Below are 17,724 nucleotides of genomic sequence, written 5' to 3' on the forward strand. Positions count from 1 at the left end.
AATTTTGGAAGCTATATATTACTTTTCTTTAATAAACTAACCCTGGAAAGGAAAAACCTCGATGAATAAATATTTAGTTAAGAATTTTTTTTTAGATAAGTCAATATGAATATTGTATTTTCTTTGTAATATCAGTTTACATGATCGACATTCGGAAGAAATGCAAATGCAGTTTGCATTGTTATTGTCGTGGAAAATTTTCTCTCCAAACTATATTAACTTGCGTTACCTCTTACATAAGCAGTGTATGATTAGTTCCATTCTCCTGTCTCCTTTAATTTTCGCCGTACTTGGAAGCATCTTCAGCATAATACAACACATTCATTTGAGTATGATATCTTATATGCATACATACATACATACAAACATATATATATATATATATATATATATATATATATATATATATATATATATATATATATATATATATATATATATGTGTGTGTGTGTGTGTGTGTGTGTGTGTGTGTGTGTGTGCATATATATATATATATATATATATATATATATATATATATATATATATATATATATATATATATATATATATATATATATATATATATGTGTGTGTGTGTGTGTGTGTGTGCGTGTGTGTGTGCATTATGCGTTTGTATACACAAATGATATTCGCCTTGAAGAGGATGATCCATCTGCAATATATCTCTTATTCTGTCTCGGCAACTTTCCTGTATCTGAAGATAAATGAAAATAAGACATGATTCTAACTTTCTAGTTGTCGATAGATTTATCTACTTCTCAAACAGAAATGGATTTTGCTCCATGAGAGCTTTTATATTTACGTTTTAAAGTGCGCTTCAGCATTAACATATCAAGTATGTAGCAAGATGAAAGGGTAATTTGCTTTCGTTTTAAAATTCAGTTTTACTGACGCACTCAAAGTTCTCAAAATATTACCAAGAACTTAATGTCTCTGTCTTTGTCTTCATCTGTCTGTTTGTATGTCTGTCTCTGAAAGAATTCACAATTTCATGCTCATACATCATTTGAAACTGAATGTTTGGTGCTATACGTAACAGATGAGCTAATATTTACCTGTCAGTTCACTGTGTAACCTAAAAGATATGTAATAACAAAATGAATGAAATGTCAATGGCAAGTTTTAAAAGATAATATATATATTAATTTTTCTCATATTCCCATTGCCACGGATAAATTTGTCGCATCTAAATTTCTTTTTAATATATATCCCTTTACCTCAGCAATAAGAATTTTCCCGAAATTTAAGCCATTGTTTTTCTAATCTATACAACTCATGAAACTTTTTACTGAATGTGGATGATGTAGGTTTCCAAAGGAAAAAATCAGACTCCATTTGAACAAGGGAATTATTTTACACACATTTTATTTGGTAATGTTTCTCTACATAAACATTTACCATCATAATTAATTTAGTTGCTGTATTTACTGAGATGTATACAGCAAATCGTAACAATAAATTCTCAATTATGTGTAATGCATTCATTTTGTAATTAAATGTTACTACTGTATAAAAGAATTGAAACACAGCTTTTATTTCATATGTTTAAAGTAATATGATACAATAGGACTTCTCATACAAACATAGTAAAGAAATGCTGGAATATCAAATATACGAAAGGAATAACTGCAATTTACATATATAGAGAGTACTTCAATATATTTTGGATGTATTTTTGATGTATTGATTATTATAGATAGATACAACTTTGAGAAATAACTACTGATACAATATAGATGGTTAAATGTATTTTTTTATAATTCTAGAATCTCTTTCACATTCATATAATTAAAATTAAATTATATTTCTTTGGCATATTTCATTATAGGCAATAGATAAAATTCTTATTACTTCAAAGTGATGAGATGTTTTATCTTCAAGAGTGTTGCTGAGAAATTTAAACATATTACTTTGAGGGTTGACATTCAAATTCAGCAGATGTGATGCATGATAGTTTTGCCATAAGCCTATTCAGATGATCTAATTGCGAGGGCAAAGTTTGCTCCTTATTTGATGAAAAATTCAACTTTTCGCCCTATTTCGTCTTAATTCACAACAAATAAAAATTAATAATAATGAAAATCGTTTTCTGCTTCATGACAAAATTTTTCATATCACAAAATGAATATCAATATATATCACTTAGCAAGTGCAAAATATTGATTATTATGTTAAATCAGTTTACTTAACTAGTTGATTTATATGTACACGCATTCCATTATTTCTTTATCATACAAACAACCATTGATATTATGGAATATTCCAGGGTATGTATTAAAAATGAAATGTTAATATGAGTAAGAATGAGTGAAGGAATCTCGTTCATCAAAATGATTAGTCAGGATTTTGCGTTATACTTCGCATATATACTGTACATCATACACACATATATATACATACATACATACATACATATATATATATATATATATATATATATATATATATATATATATATATGTGTGTGTGTGTGTGTGTGTGTGTGTTTTTAGTGTGTGTGTGTGAGTGTGTTTTACCCAGAACAGATTGCTAAACACTTACCCTGAAAGTGTTGGTATGCGTGGCCTCTCTCTCTCTCTCTCTTTCTCTGGCGCGCGTGTGATCTTTCTCCCCTTTGCCATCTCTCTCTCTCTCTCTCTCTCTCTCTCTCTCTCTCTCTCTCTCTCTCTCTCTCTCATTTACTGAAATCCTAACCTAGTGCGTGGAAATGAAACTGGGTGTACAAAAATAACTTATTCTGCAAGACTAACAATAACAAGTTGAATGGGAAAACGCGCATGATAATAAAATGCATGACAAGATAAAATCACTAACCACTCCAAGAACAACCTACAAAGTTATAACAGCCAAAGGTGGGGCTAATCCCCATCTCCATTCTAAAAGATTTTACCCCCACTATATGAAATGTCTTATGTCACCAGTTCAAATCAAGTAGCCATATCATGACAGGTGTCTATCTAGACATGCAGGGCTACTCGTGCTAATGTCCCATGAAACATCTGTTTGAGAGAAAAACGTCTCTCATTAGCATAAAAAATCAACTAGTCTGTGACACTTTTACAACATCACAAAATACATGTTAAAGAACTGATAATAAATGGCAATAAAATAATAAATCACTAAAAATGGTAATAAATCACAAGTTACTAAATGTCAATTACAGTCAACTCATCCCTAAAGCAGATGATCTGAGCTTGGAATTTTCACTTTCTTACACTTCAGCTTCTCCAGCAGCAATGTGTGGCATTTCATCTCAAAATTCATCTCAAAAGCAAACAAACACACACACATTTTCCTTCGGCACACCCAGGTTCCGGTCTTAACCAGCTCAACGTTTCTAGAAGCTTCGACACAAAGCGCTGATCAAACTTCCGCTCCCGTGATTGATTCCAAGCCCTCAAGGCGACTTTCCCGCCCGGCCATAGGATGCTGAATTTGCAGATCACCACGCTGCACATATCACCCACCTGCAAGATCGTTTGTCACCATAAAACATACCATGTTACAGTCACGTATTCATATACACATGGAGACACACACGCACATATATGTGTGTGTATCTATATATATATATATATATATATATATATATATATATATATATATATATATATATATATATATATATATATATATATATATATATATATATATATATATATATATATATATATATATATATATATATATATATATATATATATATATATATATATATATATATATATATATATATATATATATATATATATATATATATACACACACACATGCACATACATACATACATATACATGCGTGCAAAATATTCAGTTATGCACAAAAACTGTACACATAATTTTCCTCCGTTTTCGTAAAAAGCCTACTTTACTTCAGAGTGAACTATTTAAGAATATAATAATAGACATAAAGAGCAAAAACAGAGACTAGAAAAGACACAAGCGGGCGATAAGAGTCACATAAACTTTCCTTCAGGCGTGAAAAAAATACTTAAGATAAAAATTACGTAGAAAAAATAATAGAAAAGGCGGAGGATAGTAAAATTCCGTTGTAATACATTATCTTGAGATCTTGGAGCGTCTGTTTTCAACACTTTACGCAAGTGTCTTCTACTTATCTCTTCATGGGTGTATCTTGACATCAAACTCGGTTAACCCTAAATCATTTAATTCGGTTGCTCTTCTTCTGAGCGCAATATGTGGTTGTATTTTTCATCGTGAAGTAAGTTAAAAAAAATACCTTCTAAAGTCAAGTTTTTGTTTCTAATTAGGTCGATGGTAGTATTTATTTCTCTATTGAACTTTCTTCTTAAATTATTTCTGCTTCAAGGCAGTCTTTAAGATTGCGTTTTCATGAATCAACTATGGTTAACTTACATTAAATTTCTCATTATTAGGAAATCTCATCAAAGTTGTTTCCTAACAAATATTTTTATTACTCTTTCAGTTAGTAATTTTTTTCTACTGAATTCACAGGAACCCGTTTCATTAATTGCCTTTTAGTTTTGTGATTTATTCTGAGTGTATTTTTTTTTTTTTATCTTCGATTTCTTTTGTTTTGTGTCATTATTTTTCTTGAGTTGTTATTTTGATGTGCATGTAAATGAATACCAATCTTTGTGGATAAGTTGTTAGAGTATGACATCCAGTGACATTATCCTTCGTTGATCCAAATGTAGTATTTTCAAGCTTCAGACTGACGTTCCTCATTCTTAGAACTGAAGAAAATGCGACCTTTATAAACTGTAGAAATTTTAGTGAGGTTGTCAGTGATGGGAATGGAATAAGCCCCGGCTGGAACTGGGCCTCGGGTTTATAAAGCAATGATAAACGGTGGAAGCGATCACGCTGCTATAATTCATATTTCTCATTGGGTGTAAATTATTTCCGAGTTATAGGCCTTCAAAAGAAGGCATCGTGCTTACCCCATATGAAAAATGGGAAAAGCACCTTAAACGAAGAAGAAGATAGTGAATCCAATATTAAGTGACATCTAAGTCATAATAATTGTGGATATAAGACACACATAGGCATTCACACAAACACACATGTATATATAATTATATAATATTATATAAAAGGGAAAACGCTTCTGTTTGTTTGTTTGATTGTTTGTCTGTTTGTTCCAAGTGAACGTCTGCACCGGTGAACATACTCTGATTAGATTTTCTTAAACATATATATAACCCCCTAAAAAGTTATTACTTCTAACTCCCCAGAATGTAACTTTCTTATTTTTGGGCCAATTTGGTTCAAATTTGAAAAGTAGGCTATTGGTGCTAATTGCATTACTTCAAAATAGTTATGAAGCCGTTCGGGGCCCTGGGGCCACCCCCCTTAAATATAACTTTCTTGCTTTGAGGCCGATTTTGGTCAAATTTAAAGCATGGGTTACTGACACCAATTGCATTATTTATAAATGACTATAAGAACGTTTGGGGCCCTGTGGAACCCCTATGCCTCCCTCCTCAGTATAACTTCCTTATTATTTTACTTATATATAATGTTGAAACTCGAAACGTAGGTTAATAGTACCAAGTGCATTTTGAGAGTAAGTTCTACATAAATAGGGAGATATTGCGGAGAAGTAATGGGATATGGAGGGAAAATAGGAGACGATAGGAATGGGAGGAGAGGGAAGGAGTGTGGGGAAGACTAAGGACTGGGAAGTAAACGGGGGTTAAGAGGGGATGTAGGAATGAGTCCTACGAGGGGGAAATGGTGTTGATGGGTGGGAAATGGGAGAAGGGAGAAATGATAGAAGGAGTAGAATAAAGCAAACGTCGTGTACGATTTTTTCACACTGCGGCAGCCAATTATTGGTATGCTTACTTGCCGAGTAAGCAAAATTATCGAAGGTTACATACAACAATACACTAAAATAAGCCTGGTAAGAGGAGGTAAGCCTGGTCTGCAAGTTCAAACGTGACCAGTTAACAAGCATGCAAACACGATGAAATCTCTGCAGGTTCTAGCGAGCAGGAGTCCCCATTGGTAGGCCTTAAACGGTCGTCCAGCTTGATGCCGAACTAATTTTTTTTTTTTTAATCGGTTGAAAATTTTAGTGCTAAACATAGTATTTAAAAATATCACAACTATTATCAAAAATTTTGCTAAAATGATCTTGGTAATATTTATCCAGCCTGCAAGTTCAAACATGACCCAGTCACGAAGCATCTGGACAGATCTGGATCAGTCTAGATGCATGCTAGCATGATGAAATGCATGCAGGCCTCAACGTGCATGCCCACTATAGGAACAGAAGGAGGCTTCTTGCCGTCTCTCCCGTAACAAATTTATTAGACGCGAATTTGATAACAACAAAGAATTTCTCCGTAAAATTGTTTGATTGTTACTTTATCACCAGTGATTTTTTCTACGTTGACGAGATACCCAAGGCAAATTTATGCTTATTTTTATGAGTGAATTTATTTCGAGTAAAGCGAAGTGCATGCTAGAAATCGACTCACGATGCCTTGACCCTGCCAGGACTTCCTAATTTCTAAGTGATTACTTGTTCTGAAAGTGATTGCATAATCCACCCTCTAGGGGGTGTCATCACAGACGGCATGCCCCTTTTTATTCCGAGCAATATCAGCTTGTATATATGTACAGTATATATGTATGCCAGCTGACCAACCCGGCACTGCCGTGAAAATTATAAAGGACTCAAAAACATTTTCCTGCACCTTCTTGTGCTGACTGCCAATTTTATCCAGAAATTAATGTACTGACTGTCCTTATAATACAGATATTACTATTCTAACTGTCCCATTTATCCACATATTACTGTGGTAAGTCTTGCCCATCAATTTTCAGCATAAGATAAATATAATTATGAATTATGAACTTTCTGAAGATTAAAAATCTATATTATAACGGTCAGTAAAGTCTGTCCCATTTATCCAGGAATTACTCTACTACCTGTCTCTTTTATCCATTTATTACTATTCTAACTGTCCCATTTATCCAGATATTACAGAAATGACTGTCCCACTTATGCAAGTATCCCTTTAATCCAGGGATTACAGTACTGACTGTCCCTTTTATCCAGACATTACTCTAGTGACTGGCCCATCTGTCCAAGTATTACTGTGGTAACTGTCCCTTTTATGCAGGTATTACTGTACCGTCAGTCCCTTTTATCTAAATATAACTGTATTGACTGTCCCGTTTATCCAGGTATTACTCTATTGACTGTCCAGTTTATCCAGGTATTACTCTATTGACTCTCCCTTTGATACAGGTATTACTGTGGTGACAGTACCTTTTATCCAAATATTACAGTTGTGACTGTCCCTTTTATCCAGTTGATATATATATATATATATATATATATATATATATATATATATATATATATATATATATATATATGTGTGTGACACTAAAATTCTGAAACATTTGTTTATTTGTTTGTTTGTTTGTACACTGAAGCACATGATCAAGTGTTAATTTAGCTATGTCCTCCCCTCCCCTTCCTCCTCCCCCCCCCCCCCCTCCCATCCCCCACACCCTCCTACTCCCCTTCCCCTTCATTCCTCCCTCCCCCTTCCCCATTCCCTTCCCCTTCCCCTTCCCTCCCCCTCCCCCGTAAACATGACTGGTGCTGCCCGTAGACTTAGTAAGCAATGTGGTATATAAATTATATGGAATGTTGACATCATTCTGTGCTGTTTGTTGCCAGAGAGTTTCAAATCGTTCATTTAATAATTTCCTTATCATTTCTCTGACTTAATCAATATAGCTTAGAAGAAACATGCGCGCATAACTTCCGAAGTTAATGAATATTGATATTATATTGGTTGTTCCGATGTTTAAAAGCATTCATGAAATTTTATGTACATATATAATTAAAAAGTAAAATTGTACAGTTATATGTGTAAATATAATATTTTCAAATAAATATATAGATAGGCAGTATTAGAACTATATATGGTAATATTGTTCTGTGAAAGGACTGCAAAACAACTCCCACTATTATGACTGAATAATTTATAACATAGTAGGCCGTTCCAGCATTTACTTCCCTTCGCCTTCATCCTTCTAAATTTGTATCATTTACCAACACGTACATCCCAAACCTCCTTTCGTTCTTTACGTTTTCAAAATGTTTATAAAAAAAGATCAGTATTCTTGCTTCTGATAACGAATGAGAAAGGAAAAACTGACACGCGCGTATATTAATGTCAGTGCAGAAATATACATTATTTTAATTTTCATTGAGTTGGATGAAAACACTGACTCATCGTAGGTCTAATTAACGCCGAGTACCTTGACACGTATTTGCATACGTACTATATATAAATGGAAATTTGGTTTAATGAAGTCAAAATGTTGTCAGCACTATCTTTCGCGTTCAGGAAATTGAATATGGATTTGGTCAATGAGCTTTTCAGCGCTTCGTAACGAAAGTAAATTTTGTGAATTTGCATCGTGTGGACGCTTTCCATGTCAATGAAGCTGTTTATGTATATGGTTAACTTTTGTTGTCTGTGTATGAACACGAACAAAAACGCCCGTAATGCACGTCTCTTACATACAATTTACTAAGAACATGCTTTATATGTTATTGACAAATAAGATAGAAATAAAAGTTGAATTGTAAACTTTAAACAAGAAAACAATAAGTAAACTATAAAGGTATAAAAGACATATCAGGAATAGCTAATTTTCCATATCTGCTTTAAATGAGTCTTACTGACAAGGTCATATTCTGAACATATTAGTCATACGTATTCATATCTCTGAGTTCCTTGCCCTTACTCTGACTTAGAAGAAAAATAATGAATTTCATTAGTTTACTGAGTTATGAAACTGACCGATAATGCTTATCACTTCCGCGCGAGGTTCATGTTTCAAGTACAAAGGGAATCTCTCTCTCTCTCTCTCTCTCTCTCTCTCTCTCTCTCTCTCTCTCTCTCTCTCTCTCTCTCTTGGTAAAAAATCAATATTCCATACTGCTAAATTTATATCTTGCGACATGCAGTGGTAGAATGAGGAAGAACTGATAATTTTTGAGACAAAAGTAAAATGAAGGCAGTGTAGAAAAAGAAAACAAATATTTCTTATTGTGATTTAATCTGAAACAAACAGAGACAGCGAATTGTGTAGTTTTTCAAAATAGTACTTCTCTCCCAACTTGATGAATTGATGTAAAGAAGAGTATTTGACGTTATTAGTTACGATTTTACTGCAGTAATACATAGCAAAGAAAATTATATCTATTCGTGCAAAGTTATGATTTCTATCTCTATCACAGCACTCATTCGTGAATCTGTTACGATTATCTGAACAAGTAAACAAAAGATGGAAGGTGTTTTTTAGCTGTCTGTGTAATCGATGATCTTCTCTATCACAATATGGAATAAAAAAAAATTGACCAAATTAGTTGCTAACTAACTTTGAACAATTGCTGTTCATAATATATAACCCAGGCAAATTGGTCATAATTAATATGTTTGTTGTTGGAAAACACAAATTTTTGTAAAACCCATCTTGCGCTCTCCCCAACTGCACATAAAATAGTATAGGTTATATAAAACACAGTGATAAAAATGATTAAGAGTTTATTAGAACGCAAATAAATTTACGAAATGCTTGACGATAAAGGATACAGTAATTAAACCCGATTAAATGAACCTCATATGTTCATGCTAAGAGCTTCGTACCGAACGGGAAAGCACTGTTTGTGTGTGTGTGTGTGTGTGTGTGTTTCTCATAAGGCCAATTTGCTGGGTCACATAGTGAGATAAAGCAAAAGATGACAGCAATGAAATGATAAATATGAAAATTTAAGTGATAAAAGATCCTAATTAATAACACACAATAGAATCATTGTATTTGCCCAAACAGAATTACTTCATATCAGGCTTCCTAAATTAATCATAGGGGTTAATGAACTCGGAAGCTAATGGGAAAGCTATCTATTTCTCTAGAACAACCTGTGGTGCATCATGGCCTATATATATATATATATATATATATATATATATATATATATATATATATATATATATATATATATATATATATATATATAGTAGGTACTCAGTTAGGTCGTTCAATATTTTACTTTGTGAGTGGTAGTTTGTTTACATTTCACTATAGTTTTATTTTCATATTTTTATGTTTGTGTTTTAATTTTTCGTTATTTTACGTCTCACCCTTTTAGTTTGTATTTACTTGTTCATTTTATATTTCGTTAGTATTTTTGCTGAAGTTTTATTATGACAATTCATTTTATTGTAATTTTATTGATTCTCATCCTTGTCGGTTTTTTCAGCCTGATGATGAGGTTTTATACCTCAGAAAGCTTGTAATAAAGAATGTTCTTCCTGGTCTTGGCAATATTATTTATCATTAAGCTATATATATATATATATATATATATATATATATATATATATATATATATATATATATATATATATATATATATATATATATATATATATATATATATATATATATATATATATATATGTGTGTGTGTGTGTATATATATATATATATATATATATATATATATATATATATTATTTAAAATATATATATATATATATATATATATATATATATTACTTTTTAAAGTGAATAAAAATCTTATATACAGTATAAATCGTACATGATTCATGCTAAGTAGAGCGTAAGAGGGTTAGAGTTACATTAATTTCTCTAGAACATAAAAAACTGTTCTGTCTGTAATGACATTAGCGTTTTTCTACTCTGGAACAATTTATGAGGTGCAACTGTAGCCCCAAGAACTTTAAACAGTCTTGTGGCAAATTTTTATGAAATTGGTTGTCAATCTTGAAAATTCTCACTTCGAAATGTAGAGAAACAAATGCAATCTTATTCCTAAAGTAGTAAGTGAGTAAAATAAATTTAAGGGAATGAATGTTATTCGCGTATATTTTGATATAGTTATTTTTGCTCGCAGTAGTGTAATACAGAGAATCTGTAAAATTACTGTCGACTTATCTTCAAGATAGTGAAGGCAATGTTCAAACCATCAAGTGACACATAAAAAAAAAAAAAAAAAGCTTTCAAATTGTGAATTTTGTGTTATGTGTTTTTGAAAAATGTGTACCCCTCTGAAAATAAAAGAAACATTGTATTTCCATCTTTATTCAAAACACAATGACACTTGGGTGAAAAAGACGCAAGAAGGAAAATAGTTCTTGTAATAATTTTAATACCCTTTCTTAGTTTCTTGCTTGCTTCTCTTCACTGCACAGGCAGACTTGGTAACAGACTGTTCAATAGCCCTGTCAGAACGACAAAAGACCACAAACACTAGAATGAGGGCACTGGTGCTCAGATAAATAAAAATACCTAATGACAAAAGCTGTCTTCCACGCTACGGCCACTTTCCTATTTCCTCTCAAGTAAGGATTCATTTGATCTATTTTCCTTGTTTCATCTTGTTTCGTAAATTCATCTAGATTACTAGTGCTAAGAGAATTTTTTTTTAAATGTGTATATTCTATATTCTCTCCTTCACTAGATAACCTGAATAACTGACACTTAATACAAAGCAGTAGTTACAGAATTTCTGCAATACCTTTTTTTTTTATAATGTAATGGAAAATTTGAAACAGAGTCATATGCTCATATTATCTGTAGTTTAAGGGATCGTGTATGCGTTCACCATAGTCCACATGGATAGTAGATGTTGACCATGCATAGTCACATCTGCTAAATGATTGTTGATAGAAAGCGAAAACACACTAATATCACGATATTTTGCTGTTTAGACTAAAGTATATATATGTAATCTACTTAGCACAAAGCCCTTAATCTACTTACGACTTCTTTTGACTCAAGAGACAACAAAGTGATTAAGTATCAATAATTTTCCTAGCAATAAATATATACATCAAAGGAAAACAACTTTATTTACGTAACAGTATATTAAAATGATTAATCTGGACCGATATGAATTTATCGTAAGGTCTTTTGAGAAAATGAGCAAAGTGCTTCCAAATACAAGCACAAGGGGAAACAACAATCACTTTCAGGATACGCAGTCTATTACGGCTGTATTTCAATATCTCTCAACATGGGGAATAACTAAGACACGACCTTGAAAAGCTTGTCTCTTTCTGGCGTTGGAAACATGAAACGGACTTCATGGAAGATAAGAGCATTTTTCATTTATATATAGTTTTCCCTCAGTCCTACTTATTTTGTTTGATCTCCTTTTGTTTTTTTTATAAAAAATCTTCAAATAACGACTGGTTACCATACTATGTTGAAAGAATACGACCTGGTTTAGAAAGTCAAGCACGTCAAATGAAAAAAGCGTCGTTTTTGTCAAGGTTGTTAGCTTTCACATCTTGCTCATCTTGAATATGTTCAATTTGTTATGTAAATTCCGTTTATTTGAAGTATAATGATAATCAGGCTTATCATTTGGTACCCACATTTTTCAAAAATAATGATATTCCAAAATCTTTTTACTAAACATCTGACCGGTCATGTCACTCACAGCGCCATTGCTTTCTTCAGCTTAGGAACGGAAGAGTAAGTCCATTTTTATGACTTGTGTCATACGATGTCACAATTAGTGAGGCCCTTTGAACAAATTATGGATGAACCATGTTCCAGGGCCCAAGTGTTTGCAGATTTCATTCAAAAGATCGGTAGGAAGCTGACTAAGGTAATACTGGAAGAATTATAGAAAAAGTTAAGTGTACCTTAGTTTACCCAGACCACTGCACTGAGCTGATGAACAGCTCTCCTAGAGAGGGCTGGCCCGAAGGATAAGATTTATTTTGCAAGACATGTTTTGACTTTTGATGGGGAGGATATGAGAATACATAAATTAAGACAAATAGGTAGAAGTTTAAATTCCCACTCAGGTAAATCGTATCTTTTTTTCCGTAAATAGTACACACCAATCACATACAAACATGGGCCTCTAGTACGGATACGCAGATATAAATTGTAGTTTATGAGACAGTAATTGAACTGCTATAAATATATAGGAATGATAAAGACATAAGAAAATGAAGAAGTATTGTCTAAGTATGACCGCCGAGAAGCTACAGAAGAAAGATATAAAATGCCATGAGGATTAATACTTAAATATAAAAGTAGTAGCAAATAAGCACAAGAAATTCCTTAGAGGCTGGCTGAGGACTTAATCTATTCTTAAAACAGAATGGTACGATTACAAGTAGAAATAATAACGTAATTTTTTAAAATATTATTAGCCCAAAGCATCAGAATGATGCATTGTAAGCTTGGTTTTAGCAGGCCAATTGAATTCTTTGGTAACCCACGTATATATTCTGAGAGTCCTGCAAGATATATTCTGCATTATATACTTGTCATATGCAATCAAAGATGTTATATGGGGTTGAATTTTACTTATTTTTGATTTTTGAACAAACTATTTCCAGCAAATTTATTTAGTTATCCATTGAACGTTGACCTATAGAAACTAAGACGTGTAATTGAAATCAAATAAAATATCTGTTTCAAGTCATAGACTGGTATGCGTAAATAATAAAGGGCAACGTTACAGAACTGCGGCAGTAAGTTATCACACACACACACACACACACACGCGCATGTGCTCATTGTAGAGGCAACAGATAAATACTTCAAAATTCATTACCATATATATATTAAGGAAGGAAACCACCTGGAGAGTGTAATCCTAACAAAACCAAATGAAATAAATCAACGTGTCAGCGACAGGAATCCCTGTTCAAGAGTGAAATTGATCATGCTTAAAAATACGTGGAAACCGGATTAAAGAGACAGGTTATTGAAAGCGTTCAATTTCTCGCTTGTGAAGTATAACATATAATTATTCTGTCTCAGGTGAATCCTACTCACGTGCTAGACATTACCGGTAGGAATGAAGAAATAAAAAATGCGCCGAAGTTTCTTCGGCGGAACCGAGTTTTCTGTACAGTGTATAATCGAGGCCACCGAAAATAGATCTGTCTTTCGGTGGTTTCGGTATAATGCTGGATGAGCTGAGGCCCATGAAACTTCAACAGTGGCCCGGTGCAAGCATGACCTATATTGTTGCCAGACGCACAATTATGGATAACTTAACCTTAAATAAAATAAAAAAGTACTGAGGCTAGAGGGTTGCAATTTGATATGTTTGATGATTGGAAGGTGGACGATTAACATAACAATTTGCAGCCCTTTAGCCTCAATAGTTTTTAAGATCTGAGGGCGGACAGAAAAAGTGAAGACATAAAATGTGTGAACAGAAAAAGTGCGGACGGACAGAAAGGCGGCACAGTAGTTTTCTTTTACAGAAAACTAAAAGCTGCTACGTTCTCTCGAGAATTTGTTACTTTCGCCAAAATGTTATTCTTTTGTTTCATCCTGTTTGTTAACATTATCAAACAAAAAGATATGTACGGATTATCACCAAAGGTTTTTGCCCTGTGACCCAGTAGATGAAACAGTGGGATGGCTGAGTGAGACTGGAAGTCAAACAGACAGAAACTGCAGGTGAAAGTTAAGATTAGATGCGATCCATGTAGCTACACAAAGATGAATCGTGGTATGAAAGTGAAACTATAGCTGAAAGATATTGTCAATTTTAGAGGAGCTTCGGGAAGAATATCGGGAGTCAGGTGGAGGGATAGCACGAGGTATTATTATACAATTAAAGAGCCAAAGTTCTTTAGAAAATTATGTCGTCAATATTGGTAAATACAATAGTATCGCTTACATAGAGATGTATATAATTTAACGTTTGGTAATTCCTTATATAAGAAGGGTATCTCTGGAAATTACTTATCTGTGATGGATTTACCACCCACATTATTCTTTTATCAGTAACTTTTAATCTCATCGATATAAATAAACTGAATCAGTCAGTTTCAGGATAGGTGGCTATCCAGTTACTTAAAAAACATATATTCCTCCGCAATGATCAGTACGGTTCTCTAACTGACAAAATTTTTCAAGTCAGGTATTAGTTTATAATCATCTAGTTCATAATTTAAAAATTATTTACTCTTTTGCCACAACTATCATCAGCTCATGAATAATTTTGTTTCAATCATTTATTCTTAAAGTGCATTCAGTGTCATCTTTTATTCTTTCAAACGTACTTATTGCATTGACCGAAGTGATGACTTGAAGGATTATGAGTATCATTATGTTCTTTGTGAAGATGGAAGCACTGAGCGATTCTCAGGCACTTCGATTTTAGTTGGACTTTTTCGACTTCTTTTGCGGTTCTCTGTAAACTTTTCCCCCGATCTATTGAAAAGCCTTAATAACAATGCCATCTATTGATGATGAGAGCTCGATCGTTTCATATGAAAACGACGAAGATTTGTCTTTTTCATGTGTAACGATCGAGCTCCCATCATTATCAAGAGGGGGTTATTTTTACGATAATTGTTACGTTATTGTTGTGGTTACGAAGGGGAAGTCACTCGGGAACTGCATTGGCAGAATATGTGCTATTGAGGTCTGGTAACACGAGTCAAGATTTTAGGCAAAATTTTAGTAAATATTGGTAATGCTTCCTAAAATGCCAATGAGAGAGAGAGAGAGAGAGAGAGCATGAATAATTTGAGTTCTTTCTCTTGTTCACAGACGAACGTATTCACAATCAAACCTGGACATTAAATTAATGGAGTTTTCTGTACATCGCATATAAGCAAAATCCACCGCTCTTTGCACCTAAGCCCCGCCCACTGCTTACCTCACGGCCATCCCTTGAAGCTGACTGGCTGGCAATGGTTTCGGAAAGTTGGTTAATCTGTGGTTGTTTTCATCTTCATTAATTTTGCAACTGTTGTTTTACCGAACTAAAATACCTTCTGCTGATTATCAAAAGGAAACGTTACATTATCCCCTGAATTAAAATCATAATACGCATCTCACTAAAAATGGTAAAAAAATAGGAAAATATGAATGAAGTCAGGAGTCTTCCGCGGTGCCACAATGTGTTCCGTAAATGAGGTTCACCTGAATATGGAGGTGACACAGGGGATGTCTGCGTTCGAAACGGTGCGCTTGAATTACAGGACAATGATGATTACCGTCTGATATTGTCAAGCGTGTTTGCCATTCTAAACTTAAACTTATACAGATTGGTATTTCATACTGATTTTAGGTAATTTTACTACATTTTAATAGTCATAAAATCGATTTCACTGCAATCGTTCACACATTCGGTGGCGTGACAAGCAGTGAGTGCACTCTACTAAACCAGAATATGCCTATGTTTAACTTAAAGTTACAACATGATAGACTATACGAGTCATACTGGATATTATTTGGTAAGAATTTTCTTAAGGACATTATCTCCTTTCGAAATAACAGGATCATAAAAAATGGCGTAGACCTGTAATGTTCTCTGTCTTTTTGTCGGTTTACGCAGCTTATGACATTTGGATTTTAGGCCCATCCCTATTTTATATTCAGCCGTTTTCTTGTGATTCTTGTTGTGGTTAGCTGCAAAGGACAGTGGAATTTGCTTAAAGTCAAGGCCACCAAAAATAGATCTATCTTTCGGCGGTCTCGGTATAATGCTTTATGAGCCGTCACCGTGACCCATGAAATTTATACCACGTCCAGGTGGTGGCCTGGCCTATATCGTTGTTAGACGCACAATCATGACTAACTTAAACTTTGAATAAAATAAAAACTAATGAGGCTAGAGGGCTGCAATTTGGTATGTTTGATGATTGGAGGGTTGATGATCAACATACCAGTTCGCACCCCTCTGGCCTCAGTAGTTTTCAAGATGAGGGCCGACAGAAAAAGTGCGGACGGAGAGACAAAGTCGGCACAATAGTTTTCTTTTACAGAAAACTAAAAGCCTGAAATATAACATTAGCTAGAAATATGTACACACACTCACACACACATATATATATATATATGTGTGTGTTTATATGTATTATACAGTATATATACAGTATATATATATATATATATATATATATATATATATATATATATATATATATATATATATACATATATATATATATATACATATACATATACATATAAATATACATACATACATACATATACATATATATATATATATATATATATATATATATATATATATATATATATATATATATATATATATATATATATATATAGAGAAGAGAGAGAGAGAGAGAGAGAGAGAGAGAGAGAGAGAGAGAGAGAGAGAGAGAGAAAAACCTTAATTATTCTGAAGGACTGGAATAAGAAAAAGAGGGCATCGAAACCCTTTTCTTGCATCGTTCAGTTGAATCGAATTAAACAAAAGGAAAAAGCGTCGAATTGACTCTTAGCTTTTTGTTTTTGTTTTGTTTTCACTTTTGTTGCAATGATGTCGTTTTCATTTTTGCATTCCTTTGTTTATGCAGCAGCACTTCCGAATTTGCTCTTCCCCTTTTCTGTTTTACCCATTTCGTTGTATTGATTTAGAATTATAAGCAGAGTAAATATTCTTCAGTTTTATGAGAAAAAGTATGCATAGCTTGTTTTAGTAATGTTTCCTTAGAATAGCTTGCATCTTTTCATATTTATGTTATCTAGAAATTATAGAAATATTCGTCTACCGATTGATTTTTATGGTTTTTATCACCTTTCCTCGATTTTATATAACATTGCTCCGTTCAATCATGTCTTTTTCGTAATTTTTCTGCTTTTATTATCTAGGAGCCTCTAGTGTAAAAGAAATTATGTAAAAATATTTAGTTTTTCAAATGATGTCAT

The sequence above is a fragment of the Macrobrachium rosenbergii genome, chromosome 55 (assembly GCF_040412425.1).
Source record: "Macrobrachium rosenbergii isolate ZJJX-2024 chromosome 55, ASM4041242v1, whole genome shotgun sequence".
Lineage (NCBI taxonomy): Eukaryota > Metazoa > Arthropoda > Malacostraca > Decapoda > Palaemonidae > Macrobrachium > Macrobrachium rosenbergii.